The sequence below is a fragment of the Hylobates moloch genome, unplaced genomic scaffold, assembly GCF_009828535.3.
Source record: "Hylobates moloch isolate HMO894 unplaced genomic scaffold, HMol_V3 SCAFFOLD_1, whole genome shotgun sequence".
Lineage (NCBI taxonomy): Eukaryota > Metazoa > Chordata > Mammalia > Primates > Hylobatidae > Hylobates > Hylobates moloch.
In genome coordinates this window covers 193,273,502-193,292,438 of record NW_026652276.1, presented here as the reverse complement: position 1 = coordinate 193,292,438, position 18,937 = coordinate 193,273,502, and the positions used below count along the sequence as shown (strand labels likewise).

Sequence of the window (18,937 nt, the reverse complement as noted above, 5' to 3'; positions counted from 1 at the left end):
GCCAGGCTGATGTGCGTCCAGATCTAAGCCCTGCCGTCTACTAGCTTGGTGATCTTGGGCAAGTTATTTAATCTCTGAGAGTCCCATTTCCTCATTTGTAAAATAGGGATAGTCATACTTAATACATGGAATTGGTTCAAAGGTTTAAAAATGAGCCAAGTTATAAAGGATTGGCACTTAGCAGGTTCTTTGTAACTGATTATCAGTATTTTTCAGAGACAGCACAAATTTTGGAATCAGTTTCAAATCCTGGCTTAGTCACTTGATATGTCTCTAACTACAAGTTACTTCTTTAAGTCTCAGCTCTAAGTGCCATGAAGGTCAAGATCTTGTCTGTGGTGTTCACTGTTGTCTCCTTATCATCTAACACAGATCCTGACACATGGTTGTTGAATGAACCAATAAATGAATGAAAAATTAAGATAATTTCTTACCACACTATTGTAAGGATTCTAAAAACTGTACACTCTGTACCACTTACAGTTACAATGCCTAGTACACAGTAGGCCACAATAACTGATTTTTGATGCTCCAGACAAATGAATATAAGAAAATAGGATATATAAAGTCCTTGGGCATTCATGCTCCCATATTTATCATGTAATTATAGGAGTAGGCAATAAGAGGATGTGGCTAAATGGCTGGCCTGATGACTAATATCTTCTAGTATTAAATTGTGTTCATACTGCCAACACAACACTATTAAAGGCAGCAAGAATCACTTGTTTGTTTAGTAAATATGTACTGAGCACACAGGATGTAGATGATGCCAAAATGGACAAAATATTTATGAACAAGTACATCTATGTTAAGGACAGAATGTGGAGATGCTTGCTTTCTAAGAATTGAGGCCTCAGATGACTGGAGTTCCCATATAAAGGAGATTCCAAAAAGATTGTAATGAATAGACAGAATACTTGGTAGCCCCTTTCTTTAACTCAAATACTACTTTCATAACTGTGACATTTCTGCTTCCACTCATTTAGGCAGAGAGAGTAACCCCTATGATCTTTGGTCATCAATGCAGATAGTAGAGAAACAGAGTATGGAGGTTAGGACAAGGGAGTTTCCTACTGCCCTGGATATTTCCCTCCCAGTATTGCAATACGATGGGAAGGAGGACTGCATAGATATGAGGAATAGGTGGTGGGAGGGTAAACTGCAGCCTATGAGTCTAAAGATAAATGATCACACCACACCTCATCCGGAACCTGGCTTCTAGGTGATTTCACCTAAAAGATTCCAAACTGATGCATGTCATTCGTGTTCTCCAACAGAGATAAGAGAGTAGACTCCATAGGTAGTAGTAGAGTCCTGTTTCTCAAGAGGAGAAAAAAGTCCTGAACTGTTATGCTGAATTATCAAATTTGAATTTTGTTACCACATATTTATATATTGAGACCAATCAATCTTAATTCAATTTATATAATATGACATATAGTTAAAACAATAGTATATGTCTTCGTATAATAATTTCTAGCCAAAAGAGCAAGACAGAAACCTCCTAGTCTAGCCTTAAGCTTCCTTAGCTCCCTTTGTGCCCTGTAAAGCACTAATGGTATAAGTAGCTTTCTGGCCACAACAAGATACACAGGATACTGGTAGTAACAGCAATATAGCTTGAAAAATAATAAGCAGAAAATGTTCTAGGATCCAGGACACATGAAGAGAGAAGGTGGGAGGGAGGGGAGGAGAAGGATGAGGCAAGAAAGAAGAAGAAAGGAAATAAATAAATTATTAAGTTCCATTCATCTCAAGGAGTAATTATGTAAAACCTTGAGCCAGAGGGGCTCAGAGGAATGGTCCTTCCACTCTCACTGGCCCTTGGGGAGCCTCTGTATCAATCAGCTGGGGAACACGGTGTTGACCTATATGAAACACGATGCTGGGAGAATCTTCTACATCAGGCCCCAGGCTGTATGAGTACCCCAGGCTACTTCTGGCAGAGTAGCAAACTGCAATAGGTGATCCTTCTGGCTCCCTTTAGTCTAGTCCACCCACTTGGTCAACCTCAAAACGAACAGAGATAGAAAGGGGATGAAAAGTAGTTAGGAGTGAACATGTGTGTGGAAGGGAAGCAGACAATTAGCCCCATTCCCGGACATGGGCTCATGAAGGTTTATTTTGGGTAGGCCAGATGTGAAAGACTTCTCTATTTTCTAGTGTTCCCAGGGCAACAAAAATCAGGGCTCATGTAATTTGTGATGAAAAGGAAGTTTAGACTTTTACCAGGTTCTCCTTCCTAAGTGCTTCTGAAAATCCCCAAGGAATGCTCACCTGTTCCACACATCTTCCCTGGCTACTGCTTGTCCCCTCAGCTAGGACTTAGACTGCTGCTCCAGTCTTCAGCAGGCCACCCCTGGCCATCTCAGAACTACCTTCCAGGTTGTTGCCAGGCTTCCCTATCTGCTGTATTCCCGGCACCGACACATGCCCATCCCTGAATCCCCAAAGTACCACAACAATCAGGAGGCTTGGGATAACAGGAGGGGATTATGATATAGAAAACAGCATTTTCCTAAAAAAGAATTGGGCTGCCAAATCCTTCACCTGCCTCAGGTTGCATCTTTTCTATGTTGCTGATTAGAATTTTTTGCTTTCCTTGGCTCCTAACTCCCTCTGTGGAATGATAGTGGGCAGCTCCAAGTCCTTTTATCCAAGAGAAGCAAGCCCTTAGGGCTCTGCAGGTGCTGTCAACCCCACCATACCTCTGATTTGTATCTGCCAACATGGAACAGACATGGAGAGGATAAAGAAGTAGGAAGAAGCTGAGAAGAAGGGAGATGAGAAAGATCTGACTGAAACATCAGCACTATGCTCTATGGCTCAGAAGTGTCTTCAAATAGTAACATTCTATATTTTATTTATATAACAACTTTTCTCATGAGTTATCCTCTTATAAGAAAAACTGAAGGACTATCAATAGAAAACTTAACCAAGCTGCAATTTTTGTAACATGAGGTTGTAGTGTGTGTTCTTTTTTAGGAAGATGCTAGGCCCACCTTATCCCAAAAGAAAAAAGAATATGCCTTGTTTATTGAGATTGCTAAAATATTAAATTGATATCATGAGTCCCATTTTAGTGTGCCTGAGTGAGAATCTGTTGAAGCAGACGGGACATTATGGGAAGAAATATTACAAAGTAAAATTAGATTTTTCATACACAGAGTAGCAGCTGTTCAGATAGCAGGAAAATCCTTAGAAGCCATTTATCAGGTGGCAATGCGGTGAACAACAAAGACAACTCTTCTTTCAGATGTGAGAATGGTCCAGCACACCTCTGTGACTGCAGATGACAGCATGCTGTGTTCCAGATATTGGAACTATCGAATAACTGATGTTCAAAGGTTTATACTTCTGAATGAACATTCTAGAGTGCAAATTGCCTTTGACTTAACGTGACCAAAAACAGAATTCTAAAGTGTAATCACATGCTGGATGTGCCCGACGGCTATGATACAGAGTGATGTGTGCATATGCCAGTGGTTTCTGTAGGTACAAGACATGCCAAACACAACTGAATAGCCAGGTCTGAGATTAGGCAAGTGTTTTAAAGTAGAAAAAGCCACAATTGGGATAAAAACAAAGCAAGAATATGGGTGACAAACAAGAAAGTACAACAGAGTAATTGCAACTAAGGCAACTCAATTGGTAGATAGGTCTAAGAACCAAAGAGTTCAAACATTTGTAAATTATTTCCCTGCTTTTGGACAGACAGGTCAGAGTTACTTTTCTGAACTAGAAAGATTTGTAGGGAGATGAATTTTAGAGGCAGTAAAGGGCCACCTCAAAGTAAAACTGTCAAGTTAATAAAGTCTGTTGTCATGATGACAATAGCTTTTGAGAAGAGGATTGACATGATGTCAACGTTTTGTTTTTAGGAAGATTAATCTACTGGTAATACGAAAGATGACTCGAAAGGGGACGGGCAGGGTGGATTCAGGTTTTGTGTGTCTGAAGCTAATACCAGCTTTAAAAGGGTGAGGGCTCTGTTTAAGAAAAAGAATACAGATTCAAGTATACAAAATTTGCTAGGGCCCTTCCCAGAGCCTTTGAATGGCTTCATGCAAGGAAGGGAGTCTGAAGGTTAAGCTTCCTTACCTTCAATAAGCCACCTCATAAGCAGATGATAGCTAAGCCACTAACACTGTCACCCTCATCTTGCCAGCCACCCAAGTGAGAACCCCAGGAGTCATCTTTTATCCTTCATCTTATTTCCTCTTCAGTCACCCAGCCATGCCCATTTAATTTCCTAAGTATTTCTCAAGTTCATTTATTTCTTCATTCTTCATTCCAGTACCTTAGATCTACCTGTCACTGCCTCTTAACTACTCCATTGCAAATAGCTTTTCCAAACTGGTTCCCTGTTTCCACCTGTTTACCTCCTAGAAACCTATCCTTCACCCAGCCACCCAGAATACTCTATCTATGGGTAGATCTGATAATCTCACACTTCTGGTTAATACTCTTCATTAAAGCTTCATCAGGAGAAGGCCCAAGCCTCCATAGCATTATAAGCAAAGCCTGTGTGATCTCACCCCTTTGTCACCCTTGCTTTGCACTTCTCACATGTCAGCACAATACTGCATTTCCAGTAAATGCCTTGACAGTTTTTACATCTGGGTTTTTGGTTCCTGACTGACCTCTTGGCTGAGAATTATCTCCCTTTACCCTCATCCCCCCTCCTTCCAAACTCTCTTTACCAGGCTCACCTTTTCCTGGGGGTCTTCATAGAGACCCACCCCTCTGCCCCAATCAAGCTGGTGAGGTGCCCTCCTCTGTAATGCCACATACAGTGCTCCATCAAGGCACTCAGCACCCTGTGTTAAAAGGACCTGTTTATAGCTGCCTTTCCCTCCCCTCTCCAGACTGTGATCTCCTTGGGAATAGGAGCCACATCTGATGCATTTTTTTATCCGCAGCACTTCACAGAATGTAGGTCTCACTAGATATTTTTGAATGAGTGAACAAATTAATGATGAAATCAAGCACTACATGCGTTATTCTCTGTGATACAGTATAGAAAGATAAGAGATAATTCTGGGGTATGTCTAAGCTTGTGAGCAGGAGAAAGAAAAGAAAGCAATTAAACACAGAAGACAGAATAATCAGTAAAAGGGATCAATAGCTATTGTTTATGTTGTTTTTCTACTTATCAAGTTAAGTTTCTAAAATGAATGCGTATTACTTTTTAAAAATGAAAGAAAGGAGTTTATTAGGGTAATTGCTAAGCTACTGAGACAAAAGGACTACAAAATAGAATGATGAAAATGTAGTGTAAATGTAATTCTCTCACATGTAAAAATTTAGTGGTGATCAGTTTAGGGCTGGCAGAGGAGCACTGCTGTCCTCAACATGCTAGCCCTTCCACCTTAACAGCAATTGCTTCTACTATGGTTTGAATGAGTCCCCCAAAGTTCATGTGTTGGAAACTTAATCCCCAATGCAACAGGATTGTGGGGTGAGGCCTAATTGGAGGTGTTTAGGTCATGAGGGCTCTGCCCTAATAAATTGATTAATGTCATTATCTTGAGAGTCAGTTTGTTATGAAAGTGAATTCAACCCCCTCTTGCCCACTCTTGTACATTCTCTTGCCTTGTGATGCCTTCTGTTATGTTTTGATTGTAAACCAAAAGTATCTGAGACAGGTCTCGGTCAATTTAGAAAGCTTATTTTGCCAAGGTTAAGGACACACCTGTGTCACAGCCTCAGGAGGTTCTGACAACATGTGCCCAAAGTGATTGGGGTACAGCTTGGTTTTATACATTTTAGGGAGACATGAGACATAAATCAATGCATGTAAGATATACCTTGGTTAGGTTCAGAAAGGCCTGACATCTCAGAGTGGGGGGCCTCCAGGTAATTGGTAAATTTAAAGGTTTTAAGATTGGCATTTGGTTGGAAGAGTTATTATCAATAGAAAGAAATGACTGGGTTACAATAAGAGGTTGTGGAGACTAAGGTTTTATCATGCAGATGATACCTCTAGGTAGCAGGCTTCAGGGAGAATAGATTGTAAATAGATTGTAAATTCTTATCAGACTCTAAGACTTTGTTCTATCAGTAATTACAAAAAGGATGAGGGCATAATGAGACATGTGTGGATCCCACTTCCCATCATGGCCTAAACTAATTTTTTGGGTTAACTTTGGAATCCCCTTGGCCAAGAGGAGGGGCCCATTCAGATGGTTGTCAGGACTTATAATTGTATTTTTGGTTTATGTGATGCGGCAAGAAGGCCCTCACCAGATGCGGCCCCTCAATCTTGGATATACCAGTCTCTGGAATTATAAGCCAGATAAACTTCTAATGTTTATAAGTTACTACCCATTCTGTGCTATTCTGTTACAGCAGCACAAAACAGACTGAAAGCTTCCAACCAGTGGTGAGAACAAAAGACAAATGACAGGACAAGTAGTCAGCTTAAGGGAAGGCATAATTTACCCCCACTCTTAGCCAAATGTCCATACTCAACTGCAAGGGAAACTGGGGAATGTAGTTTCTGGCTGAGCCTCCACAGCTAACATATGACAGGTTCATTTTTATTTTTATTTTTTTAAAGACAGGTTTCACCCTGTCACCCATGCTGGAGGGCAGTGGTGCAATCATAACTCACTGTAGCCTTGAACTCCAGGCTCAAGTGTCCTCCCACCTCAGTCTCCCAAGTAGCTAGGATTACAGGAGTGAACCACCACAGCTGGCTGAAAGTTTTATTCATGAAAGGAAGGAGAGAGGAATACCAGAGACAAGTGGCCTGATGTAAAGTCTTTTCTTTCTACAAAATGAGAAAGAAAGAGAATGTTTTAGCAAAAGCCAGATTTCATGAGATTAAGAGTTTTTGGTCAGCAAACAAGTGAAGATGAAAAAGTGCAGATATTTATTCAGATTTAACAGTAAACAGAAAAAATAAGATGATGACAAGAAAGAACTAAAGAGTAATAGGTGGTGGTGTTTTTGTTTGTTTTGTTTTTCTTGAAGGAGTAGTGCCCGAGTGTATTAGTCAGGGTTCTCCAGAGAGACAGAACCAATAGGATATATGAAAGGGGATATATTAGGGAGATTTGACTCATATGATCACAGAGGTAGAGGAGTCCCACAATAGGCCACCTGTCAGCTGGAGAACCAGAGCACTGGTAGTGTGGCTCAGTCCAAATCCAGAACCCTCAAAACCAGGGAAGCCAACATTGCAACCCTTAGTCCGAGGTCAAAGGTCCAACAGCCCCTGAGAAGCCTCTGGTACAAGTTCTGGAGTCCAAAAGCCAAAGAACCTAGAATTGGATGTCCAAGGGCAGGAGGAGAAAAGGTGTCCTGCTCCAGAAGGGAGAGAGAGAGAATCTCCCCTTCTTCTACCTGTTTGTCCCAGCTAGGACCCCAGCCCACGTTGGATGGTGCCCACCCACATTGAGGGCAGATCTTCCTCATTCAGTCCACTGACTCCCAAATCAATAATCTCTGGAAAACCTCACAAATAAACCCAGAAATGATGCCTTACCAGCCATCTACACCTCCCTCAATTCAGTCAAGTTGGCACCTAAAATTCACCATCACACTGAGTATGTTTGAAGACATCAGTGGAGAGAAAGATAAAAAACTGACATTTGGCTAGGCATGGTGTCACACCTATAATCCCAGCTACTTGGGAGGCTGAGGCAGGAAGATTGCTTGAGCCCAGGAGTTTGAGGCTACAGTGAGCTACAATCATGCCAACACTGCACTCCAGCCTGGGCAACAGAGTGAGATGCTATCTCAAAAAAACAAAACAAAACAAAACCTGACAATAACCCAGGTGCTGTAGAATGCATATTCTTTTCATCAGTACATGGAGCATTCTCCAGAATTGACCACATCTTAGACCACAGGACAAATACCAATAAATTCAAAAAGGTAGAAGTCATATCTCATATATTTTCTGACCACAATGGAATAAAACTAGAAATCAATAAAACAAGAGGAACCTCAGAAAATACAGGACATGAATATTAAACAACATGCTCCTGAACTAACAGTGGGTCAATGAAGAAATTAAGAAGGAAATTTAAAAAATTTTTTAAACAGGCCTGGCACGGTGGCTCAGGCCTGCAATCCCAGCACTTTGGGAGGCTGAGGCGGGTGGATCACCTGAGGTCAGGAGTTCGAAACCAGCCTGGCCAACATGGTGAAACCCCGTCTCTACTAAAAATACAAAAATTAGCTGGTGTGGTGGCAGGCGCCTGTAGTCCCAGCTACTCGGGAGGCTGAGGCAGGAGAATCGCTTGAACCTGGGAGGCAGAGGTTGCAGTGAGTCAAGATCGCACCATTACACAACAAAAGTGAAACTCTGTCTCAAAAAAAAAAAAAAGAAAGAAACACTATCATAATCATCATAATCTTTACCTTCCCTTCACCAGACACTCCCTACACAGCAAGCTGACCCTGTGCTGACTTAGAAACTCCAGAGCACCAGATTACCTCAAGACAGCACAGTCAATTTACAACCAAAAGTATGCCTGCAACAGAACTCTCTGCCACCTGGAGAGTATCTCCAGACGATGGCCACTTTACAACCTAGCTCTGCCTGCAATGGTGCCAGCTCGACCATGGGGTAGATAAGACACCGTAAGTGAGTCAAGTAAACCCCCACCTGCTGGCTCCCTCCCCTGCATGCTGTTCATGCCAAGTCCCCCTTTAAAAGCCCCTGCTTTCTGCCCCCAAAGCAAAACAGTATCCTTAAAGGGAAGAACCTGTATTTCTTCTCATAAGCTAAGCTTTGGAATAAATCACTTTCTTTATAACAGATCCTGTTCCTGTTAATTGTACTCTGCAAGCAGTGAGCAACTGAACCTGTGCTTCAGTTACAGTATGGCAGATGCCTCTTCAGTCACACTGAATTCACATTTGTCCCCTGGTGGCTGGAAGAATCCAGATGTACATGATAAATCCATGGAACACACATAAGAAAAATGGAGATAACAAAGCATGTCGATCTTGAAAAGATGTTAGGTGAGCAATCCTGTAGGTGGGACCCTACATGGCCACAAAGGGCCAGAGGTTTTAGCGACTTTGATTTTCTACCAAGAGCTCATGCTTCCCTCCCTCTATCCTTCCCTCCTCATCACCTTCCTGACCCACTATTTGCTTTTAATTTTCTCCATGTTCTTCTGCATATGATCACCTTCTGGTTTTTTTTCAATCTCAAAGAAACATTTCTAATCTCTGCCAAGGTACCCACCATTTACCGGGTTAAGAGCATGGACTCTTAACTCAAAAGGCTTGAGTAGCATCTTAGTCTTTGAGCAATTTAACGTCTTTAAGCCTCAGTTTTCTCATATGCAAATGGAGATAATACCTACCTTGTGATCAGCTTCTGAGAATTAAATGGGATGTCCACGTAAAGTTCTTCGCATAATGTTGGCACCTAGTGATCACCAATAAATGTTAATTTTATGTAACAGTGCTACCAGATAAAGCAGCTGGCATCAGCCCAAAGCCTGACCAGTTCAGGCTGTCGGCTCAAGTGAAAATAAGTAATAAAGGAACATCAAATACTGGGATGAATTACACACATCCCTCTGGAACAACCTTTAACTATGTAGACCTTGAATGAACCAGGATCCAGAAGGAGTGCAGTCTGGTTTTAACAGCAGTCAGCCTTGGTAGGGCCTCCTGGGGTTGGCCTTCACAACAATAGGAAGTGCTGAGTCATCCTGCCCCCGGGGTAGGGTGGGGAAGCCGACAGAAATCCTTCATGGCAGGCCTCCGAGCAAGCATTCCAGGGCCTACTCTGTCCACTCTGGTCTCCTGACCCATTTGCAGCTGACCTTCTCTTTGTCACAACCCTATTTATTCTCCCATCTCTCGCCCACTGATCCAACTGGTTATTTTCCTTCTCTGGACTCAGACCTCCTGATCCCAGTTCTTGAGGTGCAGCCAAATGATCAGGTGTTCTTATAAACACCTGAAAATTTTCTCCTTTGAATCAGGGGATGCCCTGAGCAGGAAAAGTACTAACTTTCTTGCGGGAACATTGCTCCCGTTCTTCTTTTAAGAGTTAAATGAGAGGGAGGAAAAAGCAAGTAAAAGGTCTGCACAAAGTGAAAACATAAAAATGAAGCTAAGGGAAAAATTAGATGTGTTTTCTAGAAGATAGATGGAGCGCAACTATGTTATTAATTTCCTAATCTTGTCTGTGCAATCCAAGGGCATAGCCAGAATTGTAAAGATGGCTTGCCATCTATTCTGTTATAAATTCTACCCATAATAAGTATCAATTTTGGTAACTAATTGACCCTAGCTTTCTACTGTAGGACTGTGAGATGAATGGTTTGTTCTGATTGTCAGGATGCAGAGCTCTGCAGCAGACTGCAGGTGTCATGAGTTACAGAGCTGGTCAACACAGAAAAGGAGCAACACAGGAAATGCATTTCAACATCTTCAGTCACTGGGGAACCTGAATTGGCAAAAATACTTGCCCTTTGAAGTCTTGAATATACCATCCCCCACTCCATGTTTCCATCTAAGCCCCCTACTTCCTGTTTCCTCCCTTGTCAAATGTGAAGTTGTTAGAAGTCTCATGCAGGAGGACTGAGTGGTCACAGTCAGTCCCCACTGATCCTCTTGCAACCTTGACCACAGCCCCTGCAAGCAATAGGAGGTGGGAGGTGCTGGGCAGCTCACAGAGCAGAAACTACCATCTGTGCATTTCCTTCCCCCTTAGGTACCAATCTCTGAGATTGCATTCTCCCAGCCAGTGGTCACTTTCTACCCCTCAGGTGATGCAAACAATAGTCATCCCATTGCGGAGGCACCCACAACCTGACTATGAATCTTTCTCCATACTGATCCCTGAAAGTGGCTGTGGCATGGCTGAGGTCCCTCCAGAAGTGCCTTTGAAGAGGATGCTTTCCCAGCAGACAATGAGGGCTGCTCTCTGGTTCACAGAGGGCACACTATTGGCCCATTTCCTGATCTCGAGATTGTTCTTCTTGGCCAACATTATTCAAAGCTTGCCTTCTGTTCACCAGGTCCTGAAGTTCCTACTTCAACATTTGTGCTGAAGATCAGGCCCCTCGTTTAAATTCTTACTCATATTTGTTTGCAGACTGATTTTTTGTTTTAGACCCTGGGTCTGTGTACTCACATTAATTCTCCTGGTTGCCAATGAAATGAACTGACACAACTTATTTTATTTAGTTAGATTTGTGTTATTATTGAGGAACAGGACAGAATTGTGGGAGGATAATTGAGAATTTTTAAACTACTAAGCGTTATTTAAGCTATTATTTTATTAATATTTCTGATTATGAACCTACTGCAAAGTCATTTTACAAGATATAAAAAGCTGGGGAAAATTTAAATCACCAAGATAAAAGCACAATAATCTCACCACCCAACAGCAATGATTATTCATTTTGATGTATTTCCTTCCAATCTTTTTACCCTACAATTTTTAGTAGGAATAGTAGGTCTATTTTTATTCATAGCTCATTCTTCATCGAAGAATGGACACTGTGCAAGGGGTGTAGCATACGTATTTGCTAGTATTTCCAACAACTCAGAAAAATAGGTGTTGCTAAAATTGTGGAAACTGAGTCTCAGGATGGTGAATTAGTAAATTGTTCAAGCTAGGATTTAATCCACATTTGTTTTACTCCTAGGGCTAAATGCTTTAAGAAGTGAACTCTAAACCAAAGCCTTTCGGTGGATATTCTGGAAACAATGAAATGCTAAGAGACGGCTGTGGAGAGGTTGATGCTATCCCTAGTGATAGTCAGATCTCTCCAGTTTATTGTTAAACCAGATCTACTAAACGAAATTTCTTCATCTGTATGTAGCCATTTTTAAAAAGAGATTTATTTCTCCATGAATCCAAACTATCAAGGCCCATCATTGTAAGCCGACTAGAAAGGAATGGAGAAACTCCTCTGAAACATCCACAAAGCAGCCCAGTGGGAAGTACACTAAAAGGGAGAGGAGAGTAAATCTTTGGCAGTTTGGGCCACTTTCAACACAGCACGAGCCTGGGCAATATCGTGGCTGCCGGGAGACTGCCAGCTACAGATGAAGTCAGGACAGCAGGGTCCAGGGCTATTGCCCAGACATGAATAGAAGTCAGTGAAGACAGGCATGTAGATGCAGTTCTGCTAAAAACATCTGGGCTCAGATAAAAACATGTATCAGGCAATTCCTTTGCTAGTCCTGTGCTAGCTTTGGGGCATTAAAATAAGTACACACAAAGAATGGCTTCTCTTCCTTGCCCACAAGGAATTTCATTCATTTGACAAATATTTATTGGACACCTATGGTGTGCCAGACATGTTCAGGCTATATGTATAAATCTGTGAACAAAGCAGACAGAGATCCCTGCTGCATGTAGCTGACTATTCAGTGGGAAAAGACAGACAATAGACAGTAAACACAATTGAAGCAAGTTGTGCAAATTCCACAGCCTGCCGTGGTTGCGGTATGAAGAGCAAGCTTTACTGGGGAAGCTCACAAGTCCAGGTTCAACAAGAAGAGGCACGTGGTCCCTCCATCCGATATTCAGTTTAAACTCATTTGTTTCCAATGTCTGTGTGTGCTCTCATTTTCCTTTTTAATTTTATTATTCTTAAATTTGTAAAACCTTTGCATTGCTCAATATATTTAGAGCAATATCACTGCCTCTACACAAAATATAGAATTTTATATATATATATATATATATATATATATAATCTATCTATTCATCCAATCTTTTGTTCCTAATCTTGTTTTTTTTGTTTGTTTGTTTGTTTTTTTGAGACAGGGTCTCACTCTGTCGCCTACACTGGAGTGCAGTGGCACAATCAGGGCTTATTGCAACCTTGACTCAAACGATCCTCCCACCTCAGCCCACTTAAATAGCTGGGACTACAGGCATGCACCACCAGCTGGGCTAATAGACGAGGCTTCACCATGTTGCCCAGGCTGGTCTCAAACTCCTGGACTCAAATAATCCACCCACCTCAGCCTCCGAAAGTGTCAGAATTACAGGCATGAGCCACTGCACCCAGCTGATAACTTTTCTTTTTCATAGCTGTTTCATTCTCAATTTTGTGGATGCACCATAATTGATTTAACAAGTCCCCTGTTGGTGGATATTTGTTATTGTTTTTCTCTCTTTTTTTTCTTTTCAATTTGTATGGGTTCATAGTAGGTTAATATATTTATGGGTTATGTGAGATATTTTGATATAGGCATACAAAGCCAAATAATCACTTTAGGATAAATGGAGTGTTCATCACCTCAAGCATTTCTTTGTGTTCGGAATATTCCAATTATACTCTTTTAGTTATCTTTAAATGTACAATAAATTTTTGTTGACTGTAGTCACCGTGTTGTGCTATCAAATACTAGATCTTATTCATTCTAACTATATTTTTGTAACCATTAACCAAACTCATTTTCCTCCCCACCCCCACTACCCTTCCTAGCCACCAATAACCATTATTCTATTTTTTATCTTCATCAGTTCAATTGTTTTAATTTTTAGCTCCCGCAAATGAGTGAGAACATGTGAAATTTATCTTTCTATGCCTGGCTTATTCCATTTAACATAATATCCTCCAGTTCCATCCATGTTGTTGCAAATGACAAGATCTCATTTTTTATGGCTGAATAGTACTTCATTGTGTATGTACCACATTTTTTTTTTAATTTTACTTTAAGTTTCTGAATACATGTGCAGAACATGCAGATTTGTTACATAGGTATACATGTGCCATGGTGGTTTGCTGTACCTATCAACCCATCATCTAGGTTTTAAGCCCCACATGCAATAGGTATTTGTCCTAATACTCTCCTTCCCCTTGCCCTCCACCCCGCAACAGGGGCTGGTATGTGTTGTTTCCCTCCCTGTGTCCATGTGTTCTCATTGTTCAATTTCCACTTACAAATGAGAACATGCGGTGTTTGGTTTTCTGTTCCTGTGTTAGTTCGCTGAGGATAATGGCTTCCAACTTCATCCCTGTCCCTGCAAAGGACATGATCTCATTGGTTTTTTTGTTTGTTTGTTTGTTTGTTTGTTTTGAGACAGAGTCTCGCTCTGTCGCCCAGGCTGGAGTGCAGTGGTGCAATCTCGGCTCACTGCAAGCTCCGCCTCCCGGGTTCACGCCATTCTCCTGTCTCAGCCTCCGGAGTAGCTGGGACTACAGGCGCCCGCCACTATGCCTGGCTAATTTTTTGTATTTTTAGTAGAGCCGGGGTTTCACCATGGTCTCGATCTCCTGACCTCGTGATCCACCCACCTCGGCCTCCCAAAGTGCTAGGATTACAGGCGTGAGCCACTGCGCCCGGCCTGATCTCATTGTTTTTTATGGCTGCATAGTATTCCATGGTATGTAAGTACCACATTTTCTCTACCCAGTCTATCATTGATGGACATTTGGGTTGGTTCCATGTCTTTGCTATTGTAAATAGTGTTGCAATAAACATACATGTGCATGTGTCTTTATAGTAGAATGATTTATATTCTTTTGGGTATATACCCCAGTAATGGGATTGCTGGGTCAAATGGTATTTCTGGTTCTAGATCCCTGAGGAATCGCCACACTGTCCTCCACAATGGTTATATCAATCTACATTCCCACCAATAGTATAAAAGCATTCCTATTTCTCCACAGCATCACCAGCATCTATTGTTTATTGACTTTTTAATAATTGCCATTCTGACTAGCATGAGATGGTATCTCATTGTGGTTTTGATTTGTATTTCTCTAATGATCAGTGATGATGAGCTTTTTTCCATATGTTTGTTGGCTGCATAAATGTCTTTTGAGAAGTGTCTATTCGTACCCTTTCCCCACTTTTTGATGTGGCTGGTTTTTTCTTGTAAATTTCTTTAAGTTTCTTGTAGATTCTGGATATTAGACCTCTGTCAAGTGGGTAGATTGCAAAAATTTTCTCCCATTCTGTAGGTTATCTGTTCACTCTGATGATAGTTTTTTTTTGCTTGCAGAAGCTCTTTAGCTTAATTAGATCCCATTTGTCAATTTTGGCTTTTGTTGCACTTGCGTTTGGTATTTTCATCACGAAGTCTTTGCCCATGCTTATGTCCTGAATGGTATTGTCTAGGTTTTCTTCTAGAGTTTTTATGGTTTTGGGTTTTACATTTAAGTCCTTAATCCATCTTGAGTTAATTTTTGTATAAGGTGTAAGGAAGGGGTCCAGTTTCAGTTTTCTGCATATGGCTAGCCAGTTTTCCCAGCACCATTTATCAAATAGGGAATCCTTTCCCCATTCTTGTTTTTGGCAGGTTTGTCGCAGATCTGATGGTTGTAGATCTGTGGCGTTATTTCTGAGGTCTCTGTTCTGTTCCGTTTGTCTATATGTCTCTTTTGGTACCAGTACCATGCTGTTTTGGTTACTGTAGCCTTGTAGTATAGTTTGAAGTCAGGTAGCATGATGCCTCCGGCTTTGTTCTTTTTGCTTAGGATTGTCTTGGCTATACAGGCTCTTTTTTGGTTCCATATGAAATTTAAAGTAGTTTTTTTCTAGTTCTGTGAAGAAAGTCAAGGGTAGCTTGATGGGGATAGTATTGAATCCCAGTGTTTTCTTTAGTAGTTTCATAGTTTGAGGTCTTAGATTTAGTCTTTAATCTATTTTTATTTTATTTTTGTATATACCCAGAGATAGGAGTCCAGTTTCATCCTTCTGCATGGACATCCAGTTTTCCCAGCACCATTTATTAAAGAGACTATCCTTTCCCCAGTGTATACTCTTGGCACCTTTGTCGAAAATGAGTTCACTGTTGAGTATGTATTTATTTCTTGGTTCTGTATTCTGCTCCATTGGTCTATGTGTCTGTTTTTATGCTAGTACCATGCTGTTTTGGTTACTATAGTTCTGCAGTGTAATTTCAAGTCATGTAATGTGATGCCTCCAGTTTTGTTCTTATTGTTCAGGGTAGCTTGGTCTATTCTGTGTCTTTTGTGGTTCTGTATACATTTTAGTTTTTTTATTTTTATTTCTGTGAATAATGTCAGCGTTATCTTGAGAGGGATTGCATTGAATCTGTAGATCGCTTTGGGTAGTATGGACATTTTAATAATATTGATTCTTCCAATCTATTAACATGGAGATAGATATTTGGATTGTTTATAATCACTTGCTACTATACATAATTCTCTCAATAAATAACTTTCTTCACATATTTTGAATTTGTAGAGATTCTTAAAAGTAGAATTGCTCAATCAACAGGTAAATGCAAGTATAGTTTTATTAGTTAATTCCAAATTATTCCCCATAGGGCCTAAACCATAATGATGACAGTACCTACTTTTCCACAGCCCCACCAACAAAGTATATTAGCAACCTTTTTGAACTTGCCAATCAAATAAATGAGCAGTAAGATTTTTAAATGCTTTTAATTCACTTTTTTCTTAATAAAAGCTAGATTGAGTAGCTTTTCACATATTTTAGGGTCATTTTCGTTTTTAAAATTTTTTTTCTGTTTTAAATACCCAGTTCATTCCTTTTGTTTATAGTGCCTCTTTTTAGGAGTTTTCCTGAATATTCGGCTTGTTAATTTTTCTTATGTAGTTTAGAATCAACTTCTCTGACTCCAGAAAAAAAAAAGGTTACTTTTAATGTAATGACAATAAGTGTGTATATTAACCTCGGAGAACTGGCATCCTCATGATGCTTCATTGTCTAATCCAAGAATACGACACATCTTTCTACTTTTGTGTTTCACAGGAGTGCTTTAAGGTTTTTCTCATATCTGCTTAGCACATTTCTTTGTACTCATTTGGCAAAACCACAACAGGATGCAGCTGAACGTTGCTGGAGAAAATCCCACGATCATGCTGACTGGTCTTACTTTAAATTTACTACTGCTAACTGCAAGCGGTGCCTTCATGCTGCTAGGGTGTCACACTGCCTTGTACTTCCATCTCCAGCTCTTTCACATAATCATTCGCACCTTCTCCCCTCACCCTTCTCCCATCCTCATTCAGCTGATTGTCTTGTTTTCTACCTCACTGACAAAACAAAACAATGCAAAACATCAGAAGAGAACTTCTGCCATTTCCCATAAGGTAATACCGCCAGCCACCCAAATTCAAATCTCTCCATATACCCTCTCTCTGCACAAAAAAAGCACAGCTCAACAAAGACAGCCAAAAAATAAATAAATAAATAATTAAATAACACGTACCTTCAGAATAACTGGGAGACAAAATAACTGAAAAAGATTTCAATTTAGATGTAAATGGAGGAGGAGACATTCAAGAGCAGGAGTTGCTCCACAGCCTACCCCAGAACAACACCAGTCTTGTGAGTATTACATGGGGGAGAGGAGAGAGCACTGGGAGAACCTCAAGAATGTCAGCTGGGGTTCACCCCCCGCAGGAGAGGGGAGAACACAGGTCTCAGATCGTGTGTTGCTTCACCCTTTTCTGCATGGCCCACTGGGAAAGGGCTGAACTTCCCCAAGCCTGTGTGCTCTACTCTGTCCCATGTCCCTCTACTGCAGAGGGACTAGGGGATGCCTGTGAATGCCACGGTTACAGCAGGCACCAGGGGCCCTTCAGCAGCCCATGAAGGTCTGGGAGAGGCGTAGGGGCCTAGTTTCCATGGCCGAGAGCTCTTTGGGATCCAGTTGATGGGGTTGAATGAAAGCCTAGGGAGATGACAGTCACACTTGGGAAACAAGACAAACAACAAGCAATTAATAAGCAAGACAGATTGTTACATCTTATGTTTACTCACTGGCGTGATAATTTACTTAATTATGTAGTAGAGACAATCCAGGAATGCTATAAGATATAATAAGTTGCTAATCATAGGATGCAGGGGGTAAATACAAAAGATGCTTGAGAACAGACAGATGTTATAAACTAGAGTCACCAGGTCATGGATATCTTGATGAGAAGCAGGGGATCTAAAGCTAGATTTTTATCTCTGGCATAAAAGTTGTTGAGGAGGCGTTTACCAAATGGACCCAAAAACGAGCGGGATGGAGGATGTATATCTGTAACCCACAGGGTGTGTCTGATTGGCGTGTTCTGAGAAAGGTCTCAATTTAGCCAGCAGAGGGCAAGAGAATACAGAAACCATTCCAAGATTTATGACCTGAAGATTGTTTGGAATAGAAGGATTGTGTAGGTGTCTAAGCAAAAACAAATCACAAAAACAGTTACAAATCTGGCTCTTTTGAAACAATATATTTTAAAACTACTTATCTAAAGAAGAGATTGACTACTGTTGGCATTGCAATAAATTCATGCCTTTTTTTTTTTTTTTTTTGGCGGAGTCTCGCTCTGTCGCCCAGGCTAGAGTGCAGTGGCGCAATCTCGGCTCACTGCAAGCTCCGCCTCCCGGGTTCACGCCATTCTCCTGCCTCAGCCTCTCCGAGTAGCTGGGACTACAGGCGCCCGCCACCACGCCCGGCTAATTTTTTGTATTTTTTTAGTAGAGACGGGGTTTCACCATGGTCTCGATCTCCTGACCTCGTGATCCACCCGCCTCGGCCTCCCAAAGTGCTGGGATTACAAGCGTGAGCCACCGCGCCCAGCCAATTCATGCCTTTTTATAAAAAGTCAGAATTTCTTTAAACAGTGCATGCCTTTATTTATAGATCCATAAGTGCTTGACAAAATATGGGAACCTCTCTGGAATATTTAACCTAATATTTTAAGAAACATTTTTATTTGAAGATCCCAGATAAATGAAACATTTATAAACATACATAGCAGTGATTTATTTTCTAAACCTCAGAAATAGGCTTTTTTAAAGAATGAGAGTCTATCATAAAGGTAGCATGTTATGACATTTGTTAAATAGACGAATTATTCAAAACAAACATATATGTAGTCTACCAAGTAAGAAAGAGTAAAAGAAGCACCTGCCCTTTCCCATAGATACAGGGCAAATGCAGGGTTAGACATCAGCAAAACCCAGAGGACAGTGGCCATGTGTCTGCTCCCTCCGATGTCCATCA

At 41.0% G+C, this 18,937-nt stretch overlaps 1 protein-coding gene across 1 annotated transcript in view; it reads right to left on the bottom strand.

The window, feature by feature from the left end:
- IFRD1 (interferon related developmental regulator 1) overlaps positions 1 to 10,017 on the bottom strand; it is a 54,469-nt gene extending 44,452 nt beyond the window's left edge. The window contains exon 1 of the mRNA XM_058426066.1: positions 9,330 to 10,017. The gene's annotated coding sequence lies outside the window, so the exon portion shown is untranslated. The remainder of the gene's footprint in view (positions 1 to 9,329) is intronic.
- Positions 10,018 to 18,937: the final 8,920 nt, after the last annotated feature.